This window comes from Triticum urartu, chromosome 6A (assembly GCF_056163025.1).
Source record: "Triticum urartu cultivar PI428250 chromosome 6A, HENAU_Tu73, whole genome shotgun sequence".
Lineage (NCBI taxonomy): Eukaryota > Viridiplantae > Streptophyta > Magnoliopsida > Poales > Poaceae > Triticum > Triticum urartu.
Window position 1 is genome coordinate 15,337,180 of NC_141878.1, and position 20,403 is coordinate 15,357,582.

At 42.5% G+C, this 20,403-nt stretch overlaps 2 pseudogenes; one reads left to right on the forward strand and one right to left on the reverse strand.

The window, feature by feature from the left end:
• Positions 1–12,843: 12,843 nt before the first annotated feature.
• LOC147963237 (7-deoxyloganetin glucosyltransferase pseudogene) lies at positions 12,844–14,545 on the reverse strand (annotated as a pseudogene).
• A 650-nt stretch (positions 14,546–15,195) lies between these two features.
• On the forward strand, positions 15,196–18,818 carry LOC147963238 (uncharacterized; annotated as a pseudogene).
• The last annotated feature ends 1,585 nt before the right edge of the window (positions 18,819–20,403 follow it).

Genomic DNA, 20,403 nt, shown 5'->3' on the forward strand with positions numbered 1-20,403 from the left:
TGTCACTCATGAGTCATTGCACATCTCGGTACACCGCCGGAGGCATTCACATAGAGTCATATTTTGTTCTAAGTATTGAGTTGTAATTCTTGAGTTCTAAGTAAATAAAGTGTGATGATCATCATTATTAGAGCACTGTCCCAAGTGAGGAAAGGATGATGGAGACTATGATTCCCCCACAAGTCGGGATGAGACTCCAGACGAAAAAAAGGAAAAGAAATGAGGCCAAAAAGAAAAAAAGAAGAAAGAAGGCCCAAATAAAAAAATGAGAGAAAAAGAGAGAAGGGACAATGCTACTATCCTTTTACCACACTTGTGCTTCAAAGTAGCACCTTGATCTTCATGATAGAGAGTCTCCTATGATACCAATTTCATATACTAGTGGGAATTTTTCATTATAGAACTTGGCTTGTATATTCCAATGATGGGCTTCCTCAAATTGCCCTAGGTCTTCGTGAGCAAGCGAGTTGGATGCACACCCACTTAGTTTCTTTTTGAGCTTTCATACACTTATAGCTCTAGTGCCTCCATTGCATGGCAATCCCTACTCACTCACATTGATATCTATTGATGGGCATCTCCATAGCCCGTTGATACGCCTAGTTGATGTGAGACTATCTTCTCCTTTTTTGTCTTCTCCACAACCACCATTCTATTCCACATATAGTGCTATATCCATGGCTCACGCTAATATATTGCATGAAGATTGAAAAAGTTTGAGAACATCAAAAGTATGAAATAATTGCTTGGCTTGTCATCGGGGTTATGCATGATTTAAATGATTTGTGTGGTGAAGATAGAGCATAGCCAGACTATATGATTTTGTAGGGATAACTTCCTTTGGCCATGTTATTTTGAGAAGACATAATTGCTTAGTTAGTATGCTTGAAGTATTATTATTTCTATGTCAATATTAAACTTTTATCTTGAATCTTTTGGATCTGAACATTCATGCCGCAATAAGAAAAATTACATTGAGAAATATGTTAGAAAGCATTCCACATCAAAAATTCTTCTTTTATCATTTACCAACTTGAGGACGAGCAGGAATTAAACTTGGGGATGCTTGATACGTCTCCAACGTATCTATAATTTTTGATTGCAAGCTATTATATTATCTATTTTGGATGTTAATTGGCTTTATTTTACACTTTTATTCATTTTTTGGGACTAACCTACTAATCGGAGGCCCAGCCCAAATTGCTGTTTTTTGCCTATTTTAGGGTTTCGAAGAAAAGGAATATCAAACGGAATCCAAACGGAATGAAACCTTCGGGAACATGATTTTCTCAACGAATGTATTCCAGGAGACTTGGAGTGGGCGTCAAGAAACAACGGAGGAAGCCATGAGGTAGGGGGCGCGCCTACCCCCCTGGGCGCGCCCTCCACCCTCGTGGGCCCTCCGTTGCTCCACCAACGTACTCCTTCCTCCTATATATATCCACGTAACCCCCAAACATCCAGGAGCACCACGAAAACCTAATTCCACCGCCGCAACCTTCTATACCCGAGAGATCCCATCTTGGGGCCTTTTCTGATGAAGCTCCGCCGGAGGGGGCATCGATCACGGAGGGCCTCTTCATCAAATCCATGGACTCTCCAGTGATGTGTGAGTAGTTTATTTCAGACCTACGGGTCCATAGTTATTAGCTAGATGGCTTCTTCTCTCTCTTTGGTTCTCAATACAAATTTCTCCTCGATTCTCTTGGAGATGTATTCGATGTAATCTTCTTTTGCGGTGTGTTTGTCGAGATCCGATGAATTGTGAGTTTATGATCTAGATTATCTATGAACAATATTTGATTCTTCTCTGAATTCTTTTATGTATGATTGGTTTATCTTTGCAAGTCTCTTCGAATTATCAGTTTGGTTTGGCCTACTAGATTGATCTTTCTTGCAATGGGAGAAGTGCTTAGCTTTGGGTTCAATCTTGCGGTGCTCGATCCCAGTGACAGAAAGGGAACCGACACGTATTGTATTGTTGCCATCGAGGATAAAAAGACGGGGTTTATATCATATTGCATGAGTTTATCCCTCTACATCTGTCATCTTCCTTAAAGCATTACTCTGTTCTTATGAACTTAATACTCTAGATGCATGCTGGAGAGTGGTCGATGTGTGGAGTAATAGTAGCAGATGCAGAATCGTTTCGGTCTACTTGTCACGGACGTGATGCCTATATACATGATCATACCTAGATATTCTCATAACTATGCTCAATTATATCAATTGCTCGACAGCAATTCGTTCACCCACCGTAATACTTATGCTCATGAGAGAAGCCACTAGTGAAACCTATGGCCCCCGGGTCTATCTTTTATCATATTAATCTTCCAATACATAGTTATTTCCTTTGCCGTTTATTTTACATTGCATATTTATTTCTCTTTATCAACAAAATACCAAAAATATTATTTTATCATATCTATCAGATCTCACTCTCGTAAGTGATCATGAAGGGATTGACAACCCCTTTTATCGCGTTGGTTGCGAGGTTCTTATTTGTTTGTGTAGGTGCATGGGACTTGAGCATGATCTCCTACTGGATTGATATCTTGGTTCTCAAAAACTGAGGGAAATACTTACGCTACTTTACTTCATCACCCTTTCCTCTTCAAGGGAAAAGCAACGCAGTGCTCAAGAGGTAGCAGTAGCAAGAAGGATTTTTGGCGCCGTTGCCGGGGAGGCTTACGCAAAGTCAAGTCAAGATTTGATCTCCAGACAACTAGCCATTTCTGGCGCCGTTGCCGGGGAGATCTACGCCAAGTCAATACATACCAAGTACTCATCACAACTCTTATCCTTCGCATTACATTATTTACCATTTGCCTCTCATTTTCCTCTCCCCCACTTCACCCTTGCCGTTTTATTCGCCCTCTCTTTTCCATTCGCCTCTTTTTCGCCTGCCTCTTGTTGCTTGTTGCCCTTATGGCTTTACCAAAAGGTGTTGATCCTCACCTTAGAAGGTTGGAAGAAATCGAAAACAATGTTAGAAGTTTTATGTCCTTGCAGTTTGAGCATAATAATTTCTTTAGAAACGAGCTTAAAGAACAAAAAGGTTTTATCGGTTTCATGAATAAAGAGCTCAATGATATGTCTAAGGAATTTTATGGTTTGAAATCTCAGTTTGCTCATTTTGAAAAATTAATTGCCCAAATTTCTGATAAGCAGGCCACTTTAGTTAATAAGATGGCCGCTAAACCAGAAGAGTTAGATAATAAAGATGAAGATCTAAAAGTAATTGATGTGTCCCCTATTAAATCCTTGTTTTGCAATATGAATCTTGATAATGATGGGACTGGAGATGAGTCAACTTTAGTTAGAAGGCGTCCCAAAAATTCGGAGTTTTTTTATCTTGATGCAAAAGTTGATAAAAGTGGGATTGGAGAGGTCAAAACTTTAAATAGCAATGAACCCACTATCTTGGATTTCAAGGAATTTAATTATGATAATTGCTCTTTGATAGATTGCATTTCCTTGTTGCAATCGGTGCTAAATTCTTCTCATGCTTATAGTCAAAATAAATCTTTTACTAAACATATCGTTGATGCTTTGATGCAATCTTATGAAGAAAAACTTGAGTTGGAAGTTTTTATTCCTAGAAAACTTTATGATGAGTGGGAATCTACAATAAAAATTAAAATTAAAGATCATGAATGCTATGCTTTGTGTGATTTGCGTGCAAGTGTTTCCACGATTCCAAAAACTTTGTGTGATTTGCTAGGTTTCCGTGAATTTAATGATTGTTCTCTAAACTTGCACCTTGCGATTCCACCATTAAGAAACCTATGGGAAGAATTTATGATGTTCTTATTGTTGCAAATAGGAACTATGTGCCTGTAGATTTCATTGTTCTTGATATAGATTGCAATCCTTCTTGTCCTATTATTCTTGATAGACCTTTCCTCAGAACGATTGGTGCAATTATTGATATGAAGAAAGGGAATATTAGATTCCAATTTCCGTTATGGAAAGGCATGGAACACTTCCCTAGAAAGAAAATTAAATTACCTTATGAATATATTATGAGATCCACTTATGGATTGACTACCAAAGATGGCAATACCTAGATCTATCTTCGCTTTTATGCCTAGCTAGGGGCGTTAAACGATAGCGCATGTTGGGAGGCAACCCAATTTTATTTTTATTCCTTGCTTTTTGATCCTGTTTAGTAATAAATAACTTATCTAGCCTCTGTTTTGGTTGTGTTTTTTGTGTTTAATTAGTGTTTGTGCCAAGTAGAACTGTTGGGAAGACTTGGGGAAAGTCTTTTTGATCTTGCTGTAAAAAACAGAAACTTTAGCGCTCGCGAGAATTGCTTCCATTTTTTTACTGGAGAGTGTTATTTAGTTAATTATTTTTGTAGATGATTAATAGGTAAACTCCTCACGTCCAGCAATTTATTTTAGAATTTTTGGGGTGCCGGAAGTATTTGAAACCTACAGATTACTACAGACTGTTCTGTTTTTGACAGATTCTGTTTTTCGTGTGTTGTTTGCTTATTTTGATGAATCTATGGCTAGTAATAGAGTTTATGAACCATAGAAAGTTGGAATACAGTAGGTTTAACACCAATATAAATCAAGAATGAGTTCATTACAGTACCTTGAAGTGGTAGTTTGTTTTGTTTTACTAACGGAGCTCACGAAGATTTTCTTTGAAGTTTTGTGTTCTGAAGTTTTCAAGTTTTGGGTAAGGATTTGATGGATTATGGAACAAGGAGTGGCAAGAGCCTAAGCTTGGGGATGCCCAAGGAACCCCAAGGTAAAATACAAGGACACCAAAAAGCCTAAGCTTGGGGATGCCTCGGAAGGCATCCCCTCTTTCGTCTTCGTCTATCGGTAACTTTACTTGGAGCTATATTTTTATTCGCCACATAATATGTGTTTTGCTTGGAGCGTCTTGTATGATTTGAGTCTTTGCATTTTAGTTTACCACAATCATCCTTGCTGTACACACCTTTTGAGAGAGACACACATGAATTGGAATTTATTAGAATACTCTATGTGCTTCACTTATATCTTTTGAGCTATATAATTTTTTGCTCTAGTGCTTCACTTATATCTTTTAGAGCACGGCGATGGTTTTATTTTATAGAAATAATTGATCTCTCATGCTTCACTTATATTATTTTGAGAGTCCTTTAGAACAACATGGCAATTTTCTTTTAGGCATAATAAAAACATCCATATAAGAGCATTGAATACTAAGAGAAGTTTGATACTTGATGATTGTTTTGAGATATGGAGATAGTAATATTAAAGTTGTGCTAGTTGAGTAGTTGTGAATTTGATAAATACTTACGTTGAAGTTCGCAAGTCCCGTAGCATGCACGTATGGTAAACGTTGTGTAACAAATTTGAAACATGAGGTGTTATTTGATTGTCTTCCTTATGAGTGGCGGTCGGGGACGAGCGATGGTCTTTTCCAAACAATCTATCACCCTAGGAGCTGTTGGGTTTCGTAGTAATTTCAAAAAAATTCCTACGCACACGCAAGATCATGGTGATGCATAGCAACGAGAGGGGAGAGTGCTGTCTACATACCCACGCAGACCGACTGCGGAAGCGATGACACGACGTAGAGGAAGTAGTCGTACGTCTTCACGATCCAACCGATCAAGCACCGAAACTACGGCACCTCCGAGTTCGAGCACATGTTCAGCTCGATGACGATCCCCGAACTCCGATCCAGCAAAGTGTCGGGGAAGAGTTCCGTCAGCACGATGGCGTGGTGACGATCTTGATGTACTACAGCAGCAGGGCTTCGCCTAAACTCCGCTACAGTATTAACGAGGACTATGGTGGCTGGGGGCACCGCACACGGCTAAGGAATAGATCACATGGATCAACTTGTGTGTCTCTGGGGTGCCTCTGCCTCAGTATATAAAGGACTAGAGGGGGGAGGCTGGCCGGCCAAGGTGTGGCGCGCCAGGAGAGTCCTACTCCCTATGGGAGTAGGATTCCCCCCCCCCCAATCCTAGTTGGAATAGGATTCGCGGAGGGGGAAAAGAGAGAGAGGGGGCCGGCCACCTCTTCTAGTCCTAATAGGACTAGGGGAAGGGGGAGGCGCGCAGCCCATGTAGGGTTGCCTCTTCTCTTTTCCACTAAGGCCCATCATGGCCCATTTAGCTCCCGGGGGGTTCCGGTAACCTTCCCGGTACTCCGGTAAAATCCCGATTTCACCCAGAACACTTCCTATATCCAAACATAGGCTTCCAATATATCAATCTTTACGTCTCGACCATTTCGAGACTCCTCGTCATGTCCGTGATCACATCCGGGACTCCGAACAACCTTCGGTACATCAAAATGCATAAACTTATAATATAACTGTCATCGTAACCTTAAGCGTGCGGACCCTACGGGTTCGAGAACAATGTAGACATGACCGAGACATGTCTCCGGTCAATAACCAATAGCGGGACCTGGATGCCCATATTGGCTCCTACATATTCTACGAAGATCTTTATCGGTCAGACCGCATAACAACATACGTTGTTCCCTTTGTCATCGGTATGTTACTTGCCCGAGATTCGATCGTCGGTATCCAATACCTAGTTCAATCTCGTTACCGGCAAGTCTCTTTACTCGTTCTGTAATACATCATCCCGCAACTAACTCATTAGTTGCAATGCTTGCAAGGCTTATGTGATGTGTATTACCGAGAGGGCCCAGAGATACCTCTCCGACAATCGGAGTGACAAATCCTAATCTCGAAATACGCCAACCCAACATGTACCTTTGGAGACACCTGTAGTACTCCTTTATAATCACCCAGTTACGTTGTGACGTTTGGTAGTACCCAAAGTGTTCCTCCGGCAAACGGGAGTTGCATAATCTCATAGTTATAGGAACATGTATAAGTCATGAAGAAAGCAATAGCAACATACTAAACGATCGGGTGCTAAGCTAATGGAATGGGTCATGTCAATCAGATCATTCTCTTAATGATGTGATCCCGTTAATCAAATAACAACTCATTGTTCATGGTTAGGAAACATAACCATCTTTGATTAACGAGCTAGTCAAGTAGAGGCATACTAGTGACACTTTGTTTGTCTATGTATTCACACATGTATTATGTTTCCGGTTAATACAATTCTAGCATGAATAATAAACATTCATCATGAAATAAGGAAATAAATAATAACTTTATTATTGCCTCTAGGGCATATTTCCTTCAGGAGCATGCGCGTAATACTTGGTTTTGATGACTTGCAGATTTTTGCAATAAGTATGTGAGTTCTTTATGACTAATGTTGAGTCCATGGATTATACGCACTCTCACCCTTCCATCATTGCTAGCCTCTTCGGTACCATGCATTGCCCTTTCTCACCTTGAGAGTTGGTGCAAACTTCGCCGGTTTATCCAAACCCCGTGATACGATATGCTCTATCACACATAAACCTCCTTATATCTTCCTCAAAACAGCCACCATACCTACCTATTATGGCATTTCCATAGCCATTCCGAGAAATATTGCCATGCAACTTTCCACCGTTCCGTTTATTATGACACGCATCATCATTGACATATTGCCTTGCATGATCATGTAGTTGACATCGTATTTGTGGCAAAGCCACCATTCATAATTCTTTCATACATGTCACTCATGAGTCATTGCACATCCTGGTACACCGCCGGAGGCATTCATATAGAGTCATATCTTGTTCTAATATCGAGTTGTAATCATTGAGTTGTAAATAAATAGAAGTGTGATGATCATCAGTAATAGAGTATTGTCCCATAAAAAAAGAAAGGCCAAATAAAAAAAGGCCCAAAAAATAAAAAAAAGGGGGGGCAATGCTACTATCCTTTTTTCCACACTTGTGCTTCAAAGTAGCACCATGATCTTTATGATAGAGAGTCTCTTGTTTTGTCATTTTCATATACTAGTGGGAATTTTTCATTATAGAACTTTATATTCCAACAATGGGCCTCCTCAAGTGCCCTAGGTCTTCGTGAGCAAGCAAGTTGGATGCACACCCACTTAGTTTCTTTTGTTGAGCTTTCATACATTTATAGCTCTAGTGCATCCGTTGCATGGCAATCCCTACTCCTTGCATTGACATCAATTGATGGGCATCTCCCTAGCCCATTTATTAGCTGCGTCGATGTGAGACTTTCTCCTTTTTTGTCTTCTCCACATAACCCCCTTCATTATATTCTATTCCACCCATAGTGATATATCCATGGCTCACGCTCATGTAGTGCGTGAAGGTTGAAAAAAGTTTGAGATTACTAAAGTACGAAACAATCGCTTGGCTTGTCCTCGGGGTTGTGCACGATGAGAGCATTCTTGTGTGACGAAAATGGAGCATGACCAAACAATATGATTTTCTAGGGATGAACTTTCTTTGGCCATGTTATTTTGAGAAGACATGATTGCTTAGTTAGTATGCTTGAAGTATTATTATTTTTATGTCAATATTAAACTTTTATCTTGAATCTTTCAGATCTGAACATTCATGCCACAATAAAGAAAATTACATTGAGAAATATGTTAGGAAGCATTCCACATCAAAAATTCTGTTTTTATCATTTACCTACTTGAGGACGAGCAATAATTAAGCTTGGGGATGCTTGATACGTCTCCAACGTATCTATAATTTTTGATTGGTCCATGCTATTATATTACCTGTTTTGAATGTTAATGGGCTTTATGATTCACTTTTATATTATTTCTGGGACTAACGTATTAACCGGAGGCCCAACCCAAATTGTTGTTTTTTTGCCTATTTCAGTGTTTCGTAGAAAAGGAATATCAAACGGAGTCCAAACGGAATGAAACCTTCGGGAGCGTGATTTTTGGAACAAACGTGATCCAGTGGACTTGGAGTGGACGTCAAGAAACAATCGAGGAGGCCACGAGGCAGGGGGTGTGCCTACCCCCCTGGGCGCGCCCTCCACCCTCGTGGGCCCCTCGTTGCTCCACTGACCTACTTCTTCCTTCTATATATATTCATACACCCCGCAAACATCCAGGAGCACCACGAAACCCTATTTCCACCACCACAACCTTCTATACCCAAGAGATCCCATCTTGGGGCCTTTTCCGGAGCTCCGCCTAAGGGGGCATCGATCACCGAGGGCCTCTAGATCAACTCCATGGCCCCTCCAATGATGTGTGAGTAGTTTACTTCAGACCTTCAGGTCCATATCTAGTAGCTAGATGGCTTCTTCTCTCTCTCTGGATCTCAATACAAAGTTCTCCTCAATTCTCTTGGAGATCTATTCGATGTAACTCTTCTTTTTGCGGTGTGTTTGTCGAGATCCGATGAATTATGGGTTTATGATCCAGATTATCTATGAACAATATTTGAATCTTCTCTGAATTCTTTTATGTATGATTGGTTTATCTTTGCAAGTCTCTTCAAATTATCAATTTGGTTTGGCCTACTAGATTGATATTTCTTGCAATGGGAGAAGTGCTTAGCTTTGGGTTCAATCTTGCAGTGCTCGATCCCAGTGACAGAAAGGGAAACGACATGTATTGTATTGTTGCCATCGAGGATAAAAAGATGGGGTTTATATCATATTGCATGAGTTTATCCCTCTACATCATGTCATATTGCTTAAGGCGTTACTCTGTTCTCATGAACTTAATACTCTAGATGCATGATGGATAGCGGTCGATGTGTGGAATAATAGTAGTAGATGCAGGCAGGAGTCGGTCTACTTGTTACGGACGTGATGCCTATATACATGATCATACCTAGATATTCTCATAATTATTCGCTTTTCTATCAATTGCTCGACAGTAATTTGTTCACCCACCGTAATACTTATGCTATCTTGAGAGAAGCCACTAGTGAAACCTATGGCCCCCGGGTCTATCTTCCATCATACAAGTTTCTAATCTATTTTATTTTGCAATCTATACTTTCAATCTATATCATACAAATACCAAAAATACTTATCTTATTATTATCATCTCTATCAGATCTCACTCTTGCAAGTGGCCGTCAAGGGATTGACAACCCCTTTATCGCGTTGGTTGCAATGTTCTTATTTGTTTTTGTAGGTACGAGGTGACTCGCGCGTGGTCTCCTACTGGATTGATACCTTGGTTCTCAAAAACCGAGGCAAATACTTACGCTGCTTTACTGCACCACCCTTTCCTCTTCAAGGGAAACCAACGTAGTGCTCAAGAGGTAGCAGGCTGCAACCCGCAGCCGGCTGTCTTCAACAACACCGTCTACATCAACATCAGCACAAACCCTCAGCCCAACTTTTCAAGTTGCCCGGAGGCTCGGAGGCTACTGTCGTGGGGATGACCCCCGGGTAGTCCCAAGACGGCGGTCCGGACGGGGTGCCTGCCTGTCCGGGTCGGTTGCTTTGACTCGCGCTCGCGCGCCCCCATAGGAAGCAAGTCGTGCCGGCTGCAACCCACAGCCGGTTGTCTTCAACAACACCGTCTATATCAACATCAGCACAAACCCTCCGCCAACTTTTCATGTTGCCCGGAGGCTCGGAGGCTACTGTCGTGGGGATGACCCCCGGGTAGTCCCCCGGATGACCCCGATTCTCAAGTGTACCTATAGGTCCTAGCCATAGCCGAACTAAGCCTATACGTACCTATAGGTCCTAGCAAGCTACTACCAACTGCATATTTTATGTGATGATGCTCTATTTGGATACTCTAACCTTGAACTAACCCTAAACTAAGTCTAACCAAAGAGCTGTTTGGATGGTAGGGTTAGATTGACAATAAATATTCTTTCTCAATCATTTGACTACTTTGGATCCTGTTTAGAGGAGAGATAACTTTTTTTACTATTTTTTCTAGTGGGCCCAGGAGAACTAATACAAATAAGCTTCTTTAGTGTGGGCTAGTTTTTTTGGGTGGGTTAGATCCAACTAACCCAAACTAACCCATCATGTTTGGATACTTTTGGGTTGTTTGAGCGCAAACTAACTTAAACTAACTCTAATTTAGGGATCCAAACAGGGCCGATGATCAATCATTCAGGGAAAAGAAGATGCACATACAAGTAGAAAAATCTGAACTTTACACAAAAGAGAGCCAAATTGACACTATAAGACGATGCGAGGCGGTAAAAGTACTGGACACTATTCCGTAAAATTCACAATCGAGTTAAATTTGCCCGAAAAATGTATGACCATGTTTTTGTTATCAATTTGCATGACTCTGCAAAAGATATTGATCAACATTACTCCACTCGACGAACGTGTTTAGATACGGATGCTCGTGTTAACTTTTTAAAGTTTTTGTTTAGATGGCTCTTTTTTGTGAGACAATTTTAGATGGCTCATGTTATTTTTAGGGGGAGATGGCTCATGTTTGTAAGAGGGTTTGCTTTGATTATTTATTTAGATCACAGTGTGTTAAATATCCTCTAGCCCGGCCTAGTCTAGCCCAGATCAGATGGCACGTGAGAGACAGGACGCATGAGTCTAGAAATCCTATTTGACGCTCTCTACGTCCAATGGTTGACAAAACGTACAGGTGCGTGATCAATTGGGTCAGCCATCTGGAGGATACCAAGCACATGTTATTCACTTGTGCAAAAGCTAAAGAGATATGACAATTACTGGGTTTGGACTTTGCTATGGATAAAGTATGCGTTGTTGATCATGCGGGAGAAGCTGTGCTAGCTAGAATATTTATTGCTAGAACCAGCTGAAGAATGTGTGGTCCTCGGTGTGGGAAATTCAACGGAAGTAATTGCTATTGGTTCATGGTATTTATGTGGGAGATGAGAAAATTAGTGCATAATAAAAAGGTCCAGGAAGCTAAGTTCATAGAAATGGAAATCAGAGCTTTGGTTGCTAACTATACTATGACGAGCGATGCAAAGGCAATGATCAAGTGACATGGTTGGAAAACACCAAGGAGCAACTATGTGAAGCTAAATGTGGATGGGACTTTTGACCAAGACTTACTCAAAGGCGCGTATGGCGCTGTCATCAGAGACTCGAATGAAAGATTCGTCACGGCATAAATCGAGGAAATCGATTGGTGCGGAGATGCGCTTATGGCCGACGCACAGGCCTTACGGTTTGATCTCAATTTGGCAACTACAGTCGGGTCTAACCGCATAGAGGTGAACTCCAACAATATCAAGATGATATAGACAATGAAGAATGTATGTCGCTCTTTCGGTCTATCAGCGACAGTTTTTGATGATATATATCACCTTGCATCTGATTTCCTGCATATTATTTTTAGCATGCTCCTAGAGAGACTAATTGTGATGCCCATGATTTAGCCAAACTAGTTAGAAGTAAGATGTGTGTGGTCTGGATGAAAGATCCACCTGTAGAGATTATTAATACTCTTGTAAAAGATAATATGATGATCACCTTGCAATAAAGAATAGTTTGATGTTAAAAAAATTGGTTCAGCCATCTCATGCAGTACGCGACCTTGGAAGTTCTGGTTTTGGGAACCTTCTAGAGCTTCCCAGTCAGGTTTTACTGGGTTAGGGAACATTCTAGAAGATTCCTAAACCTTTTTATCTTTTATCTTTTTTTTGTTTCTTTTTATTTTCTTCTTTTTTGTTTCCTCTTTTTCTTTTTTGAGTTTTCAAAAATTAGTTCATTATTTTATTTTATTTTGCATTTTTTTAAAATGAAGTTTTAAGAATTGTTCACTTTTACAAAAAAAAAGTTTTTTACAAAAAACTTCAAAGGTTTAGAAAATTTTCTTCATTTTCAATATTTTGTTTGTATGTACAAAAAATATTCGCATTTTAAAAGTTTTTTTGGGTTATTCAAATCGTTTCGTCCATGTGCGAGGTATCGGCTTAGAATCAACATCTGGGAAGTAATGAAGTGGGCGGGCACTACTAATTGCAAAACCACGGGTCAATTACATTTATTTTGGCAGAAATTTGTTAATTCAAAATTTATCTGATTTTATTTAACAAATTTAATGAAATTATCGAAATATTCTCAAAACCGGCCTCCTCTGTAAAAAAGAAAAGCAGGATTGAGAAAAAAAATTAAAGCAGGTACACTACCCAGAGCGGCTAGGAGCGAGCACGTCGCGAATCAACGCATCAAAGTTGCGGTGAGACGAGCCGCCGGACTTGGTCGCCCTGACCGCTTTCTCCTTCCACTCCTGTGCCTTCTTCTTCATCACCTTCCCACTCTCCCCCTCCATGACCTCCGTGATAAGGTCTGCGACGGCATCGCGCCGGACGTCGCTGTCGATCTCCATGCCGACGCCCCATTCATTGCACTGGTACCGACAGTTGGTCTGCTGGTCCCCGAAGAATGGCCAGCTGATGACGGGCACGCCACCGCACATGCTCTCCAGCGTCGAGTTCCAGCCGCTGTGCGTCAGGAATGCGCCCACGGCCGGGTGGTTCAGCACCTGCTGCTGCGGGCACCAGGAGGCCACGAGCCCACGCTCCGCCGTCTCGGCCGAGAACTCCGAGGGGAGCACTGCAGTGTCGCCCTTGGCGAGGTCGGGACGGATGATCCAGAGGAAATGCCTGCCGCTCTTGGCCAGCCCCCACGCAAACTCCACCAGCTGCTCGTTGGTCATGACGGCGATGCTGCCGAAGTTCGCGTACACAACGGAGCCGGGCTCCTTGTCTTCGAGCCACGGCAGGCACTCCTCCTGCTGCTTCCACAGGCTCATGCTGATGCTTGAGCTCGGCGCCAGCAGAGGGAGTGGGCCGATGGTGTACACCTTGGGCAGGCCGAGCGCCTCCATGGCCGCCACCGCCTCTTCCTCAAGGTCGCCGAAGGTGTTGACGATCATCGCCGACGCGCCGACCGCGCGCTCTGCAATCCCGAGCACGAAATGCAGCATGTAGTCGTCCGGGGCGGGGCTGCGTATGAAGGACGGGAAGTCCTTGAACCTCATGTTCCGCAGGCCCGGCACATCTTCCACCGGCGTGTCAAGGTACTCGTTCGTCAGCTGCTTGACGTCTTTGATCGGTGCGAGGCCACGGTCGAAGAGGAGGCGGTAGTGGCGGACACCGACATAGCTGATGGCGCTGGAGGTGTACAGCTGGACATAGGGGAGGCCTAGCTCCCTGGCCGCTTCCATGGAGAAGTCCATCACGTTGTCGGAGACGATGCAGGTCACGGGCGGGTGGCCCATGGGCGTGGCGGTGTCGTTGAGCTCTGCGAGGAGGCGGCGGAAGGGCCCGACGCAGGTCTCCGTGAGGGACTTGCAGAGCGACAGGACGTCCTGCGTGACGTCGTGGTCGGACGGCGGCAGGCCGTCCGGAATGGTGTCGAAGCGGAAACCCGGGACGCCGGCCACCGCGGCCGCGCCCCGCGCGCGGACGAGGCGGGCGTGGTTGTACTCGGTGTTGACGAAGGTGACATGAAAGCCGCGGGCATGGAGCATCTTGGCCAGGTCGAGCATGGGGATGATGTGCCCCTGAAAGGCCGCCGGCAGGCACACGGCGTGTGCTTTCTCGCCTGGTGCCGAAGGACCCATTCCCACGTGCTAGCTTTTCGTGCCGGGTCGGCAAGGGCTTTGGCCTATAGCTACTCTTTGTTGCTGAGTATGATATCTTTTGAGTTGGCTTGGCATGGCTCTGTCGATCTTACCATACATTATTTATAGATGGCTCATAGGATAGCAATGGCGATGAGCAAACATATTTTTTTTGAAGTACGTCAATGACGTACCATATCTTTATAGAAGAGAAGAAACAATGTACAAGAAGCCGACGAGTAGATGCGAACATCCACTGTCGGCAACAACCGAAGACGTCTTTGAATTGGTATGATGGATGGTGGTCCGAAGGACCCAAGTGATGACATCGACAGATTTGGCTTGACTTTCAGTGGAAACTCCACAGAGATAATTGCACGTATCATCCTGGAAGTTGTCGGCGATGTCCAACTCGGTCCCGGAAGTTGAGAACTGATCCACTACGGTCCTGATACGGGGAAATACGTCCCCAATACGGTCCTGGATGTTGGACTGCCAGTCCTGCGTCTACACGTTGCATGCGTACACAGGATACGCCCGTATGACACGTCAGCGCCTGGCCCGCTCGTCAGAAGGGAGCCCACCAGTCAGCGCGGAGCCCACCCCTTGCCCCCCATCCCCGTCTCACTGTCTTTTCTCGATCCTTCGTGTGTCCACGAACCGAAAACAGAGCAGGAAGCAGAGTAGTGGGATAGGGTGCGGTGGCAGATGATCGGCGACCCGATGGCCTTCCGATGGTAGTTGCTGCGGTGGTGGAAGGAGCTGCGATGGCGCCGCAACCTGTAGGACGGGGTTCAGCGGCGATGGAGGGCCCGCGACGGCGGCCCAACGGCGAGGCGGCTCCAACGTACGGTATGATTCGTCGCCCAAGAACGTAGAGATGGTTTTGTTCCTGAAATCTACAATTTTGGTTCTAATTAGGTTGTGTGCACATATAATCTCATTTGTTTATGCCAATTTCATGCACTTTGGAGGGAAATTTGTTAGGGTTTGGGTAAAGTACGACAAAAAGTTGAACTTTCAATGATTTTTGTTTGCAGCAAAGGATTCTCGATTGTTCACTGTTGAGGTGATCCATGGAGGATTTTTCTTTGGTAGTGGGCAGAATAGGTGCTATTTGGATGGCAAAAAGGTTTGCTATGATTACTGTCAGGTGGAGAGTGCATATTACAAATTGTTTGAAGAATTAGTTGAGCACTTGGGTTATGAAAAGAGAGGTAGAATCGATATGTATTGGTTGCCCCCTGGTTGTCAGCTAAATGAAGGTGGTGCTAGGCTTTTGTCCAATGATGTTGACGTAGATTGTATGTATCTAACGCTTAATCGAGGGAACCAATTTCAAATGATATACCTGGATCATTTGGACAGCCATATTTCTGGAGGAGGAGCTGGATAGGATGATGTTGTGGCTAATCCAGTAACACAAATGCCAGTTGTTTTTAGTCCAATGAAGAAGTCAAGCAATACAGATGATAACAGAGATGTCAATGAAAGCAACACATCTTGTAGTGTTGTGGATGAAAGTCATGAAATTCAGAGTCATGACCAATTCTTTGACAGACTGAGACCAAGAAAACAAAATAAAGAAGAGCAAGAAGAACAGTATGTAGATTCAGATACTTCTGACAGTGATTATATTCCTGAAATTATTGACAGTGACTATGACTTGGAGGATGGGAATGAGGATTTGTTGCAGGAGCAGCTACACCCTCTGCAAGATAGGAAAGGGAAGAAGGTGGTGGAAGAGTGCAACTCTGAAGATGAGGAATTGGATGCTCCAGATTCAGATCAAGATGAAATGAAATTCAATCTCAAATCATTTACAGCTGCAGATATGCATGAGCCCAAGTTCCATGCAGGCCAATTGTTCTCTTCAGTCGAGCTCTTGAGGAAAGCAGTTAGAGAGTACAGTTGCAAAGAGAGAGTGAACATCACATTCCCGAAGAATGACAAAACAAGGCTTTGTGCAAAGTGTGAGAAAGGATGCCCATGGTATCTTTATGCATCTTGGGATAATAGGACAAATTCAATAATGGTGAAGACATTCAATGGTGAGCATACTTGTGAGAAGAAGTGGCAAGTTACAGCCTTTACAGCTAGGTATATTGCTCACAAATTTGTCGACAAGATTAGGGCATGTGAGAGGATTTCATTGAAGGCCTTAGCAGGTTTTGTGCAAGAAGATTGGAATATGACAATTAAAATGGGCAAGTTAGGGAGAGCTAGGAAGATTGCATATGATATTATATATGGTGATGAGATTGCACAATACAACTTGTTGTGGGACTATGCAAATGAGCTGAGGAGATCTAATCCTGGTAGCACTTTCTTTGTTGAACTTTCAGAAGAGGGGCAATTTCAAAACTGTTACTTCTCATTTGATGCATGCAAAAGGGGCTTCTTATCTGCTTGTAGGCCTATTATTTTCCTTGATGGCTGTCACTTTATGACACAATATGGAGGTGTTCTTTTAAGTGTTGTAGAAATGAATCCTAATGATTGCATAATTCCTGTCGCTCATGCAGTAGTGCAAAGTGAAGATACAAAAGCCTGCAGATTGTTCTTGACTGCATTGAAGCAAGATCTTGGCATACATAACACAGATCTCTGGACCATCATGTCTGACAAGCAAAAAGTAATTTCTTTGCATTTTTTGCTTATTTCAGTATGTATCAGAACTTATGTGATTTCCTTTGCATGTTTATAATGTGTGAAATGTCATTGTTTTTGTAGGGTTTACTGAAAGCAGTGAAGGAATTGTTCCCACTTTCACCACACAGATTATGTGTGAGGCATTTGTGGCAGAATTTCAATAAGAATTTCAAGGGAGAGGCCTTAAAGAACCAGCTATGGAAATGTGCTAGAAGTACTACAGAGGGAAGGTTTAGGGAAAATATAAACCAAATGTTAGTTCTCAGCAAAGAGGCCCATGACTGGCTGGATGAGTTCGATCCTAAAACATGGGTCAGGGCTTATCAAAATGATTTCCCAAAGTGTGATGTGCTGCTCAATAACAATTGTGAGGTATTCCATAGGTACATCCTGGAGGCTAGGGAGATGCCAATTATAAGCATGTGTCAGAGGATCAAGGGCCAAAACATGGGAAGGAATTATGGAAAAAAACAAGAGGTCTTGAAGTGGCATGGTATTATTTGTCCAAACATAAGAAAGAAATTGGATAAGAATATTGAATTTGCAAGAACTTGTCATGCTGCACCAGCTGGAAAAGGGTTGTTTGTAGTCAATGATAGAGGTATGGACTTCAGTGTGGACACAAGAATGGAGAAGTGTAGCTGCAAAAGATGGGATTTGTCAGGTATCCCATGTTCTCATGGAGTCTCTGCTCTTAGATATGACAAAATACCACCAGAATCAAGGGTGAACTCTTGTTACTCTATTGAGACTTATTGCAAGGTATATGAGCACATTATCATGCCATGTAATGATGTAAGTGAGTGGGCTAATATGAATGGCAGAAAAATCATACCACCACCACTTCAGAAAAAGAAAGGAAGACGGGCAAGGAATAGGAGACAACAACCAGAAGAGAAGCAGGGAAAGAGAGGTGTGAAGATCAATAAGGCAGGTGCAGTCATCCATTGTGGATATTGTGGAGGTGCTGGTCATAACATAAATGGTTGCTTGGACTGGAAGTTAGGGTTGAAGCCTAAGAAAAAAAGAAGCCATAGAGTTCGAATTGAGCCAAATGTGTCATCTTTAGATGAAGAAACAATAGGCCTTACTCAGGTAAATCTTGAGATCAAGAAACAATAAATCTGTTACTCATAGAACATCATTTAACGCACCAATAATCTTTCTGCATTATTACTTTCCAGGAAATTAATCTTCAGACAGCTGGTGTTCTTAACCATGACCAACCTTTGTATCATTCAGAGATGCTAGCTACTTTAACATAGGAAGTAACTTTAAAAACTGCTTGCACATACTCTTTTTGCGCAAACTCTGTTTACACACAGCATGTATTGATTCTGATTTAAACAATTCTTAACTAATGCAGAGAGAGGAAGTTGTGCATGGCCCACTACCTGAGAATGCTTTCATACAGCAGCAAGCCCTCTCACAGCCTCCAATTCAACCTACTACAGCAACAAAAACTGGTGATCTGCACAGGAAGAGAGAGGTTGTTGCACTTGCCAGACTTAGAGCAGCAGGTGAGAGAAGAGAGATAGCAGATCAGGCCAAGTTTGATGCAGCCATTGCGAAGTTAAAAGAAGAAGACAAAATCAAGTTGTCTGCTCAGAAGAAGAAAGATGACCTACTAGCAAAGAAACATGCTGTAGAGGAGAAAAAGAAGGCTGCACTTGAAGAAAAAAGAATTGCTGCAGAAGAGAGGAAGAAAGCTAGTGAGGAAAAGAAAAAAAGGCCCTAGAGGATAAACTGGCCATGGCAGACAAAAGGAGAGAAGCTATGGAGAAAAGGAAAAAAGAAGCAGAAGAGGCAAAAAGAATTAAGGCAGAAGAAAGACAAAGAATTGCTGAAGAGAAAAAAGAGTTTGCAAGACTAAATTTGATGCAGAAGAGGCATTGTTTCTTATAAATCAAGCAGATGAGATTAATAGGCAGCAATCATTTCCGCAAACACAGGAGACAGCAAGGCAAAGAGCTTGGGAGCAGCAGACTGTCCAGCAGGAAGCTACAAGAGTGCAGACAGCTTTGTAGGACGTAGATAAGAGGAAGGCATGGCAAGACAGAGAAGCAATGGTGGAGGAGCAGAGAATGAATGCATGTCAGTCCAAAACTACAACAATGAAGAGAACTGGAGCAAGCTCTAGTCAAAACAGGAGAACATTTAAAAAACCAAGAAAAGTTAGCATGTTTTATGAACTTAGGGGTGGTTGAAAATTAACGAAAAGTGGAGGTTTCATTTTGTGTTCTGTTTGTGATCAGATGTAGAACGTGTTAATGAACATGTTCTGCTTGTGATCATGCTCCAGATCATGCTGGATAGCTTTTGTAATATGCTTTCTTTTGTAGTATGTAAACTGGCTGTAAGACTTGTTATATGCTCCAGAATATAATGGATAGCTTTTGTAAAAAGTAAACTGGATGTCAGACTTCTTATATGATTACTTCTGTAGTATGTAAACTGGTTGCTGTTATATGCTCTCTTCTGTAATATGTAAACTAGGTGCTGTTATTTGGAGATATGACAAATGAGGTGCTTAGAAGGATTAATGCCATAACTATATGTATAGATACAAAAAAAGGATTGCATATTCAGGAGCGGCATTTTCATAATGATAGAAGTGACAGTGAGCTCCATTTTCATAATGATCAACAACTTCCAACATAGCATGAGATCCATACATAGATAGTCTGTCAAGCACTGAATATTATATACCAAATTCACAAAAGAGGCACCCACATAATACATAACTCAGTGACATACATAATACTACAGCAGTTCACAAACTACATAGATTGACTACTACAGATACTCCAACTAGTTAGATAGATAGATAGCTCAATCCTTATTGCCATCGACTTTGCCAAGCATAGTGTTGAATTTGTGTGTCCGTGTTAGGTCTTCCCCTTCGTTTGGAAGCCATGCATCCGGCAGGTCTTCGGCGAGTAGAGGACCACAATCAGTCACCTCCTTGATGTGACAGATGACAGGATACACCAGCGTCTTCTTCTTCCTTGGTGACGACGGCCCGTAAGACGACACCATTTCCATCGCCACAAACTCTTCAACTGATTGCGGAGGAGGATCTGTACAGAGCGCAAGCTTAGGCTCGACAATCTCCACGTCCAGCATCTTGCCCACTTTCGACGGGTCACGAAGCCATGCGATTACCTCAAGCTCGCGCCTGTTCTTTGGTCGTATGATCTCTATCAGGTCGCCGCCTAAATCCTTCAGAACACTTTTCACTGACTGCGTTGACCAAGCCTGATCTGGGAGCCCTTCCAAACTGAGCTTCGTCTTGTACTCCAGAGCATTCGGGGTGGCGCGAA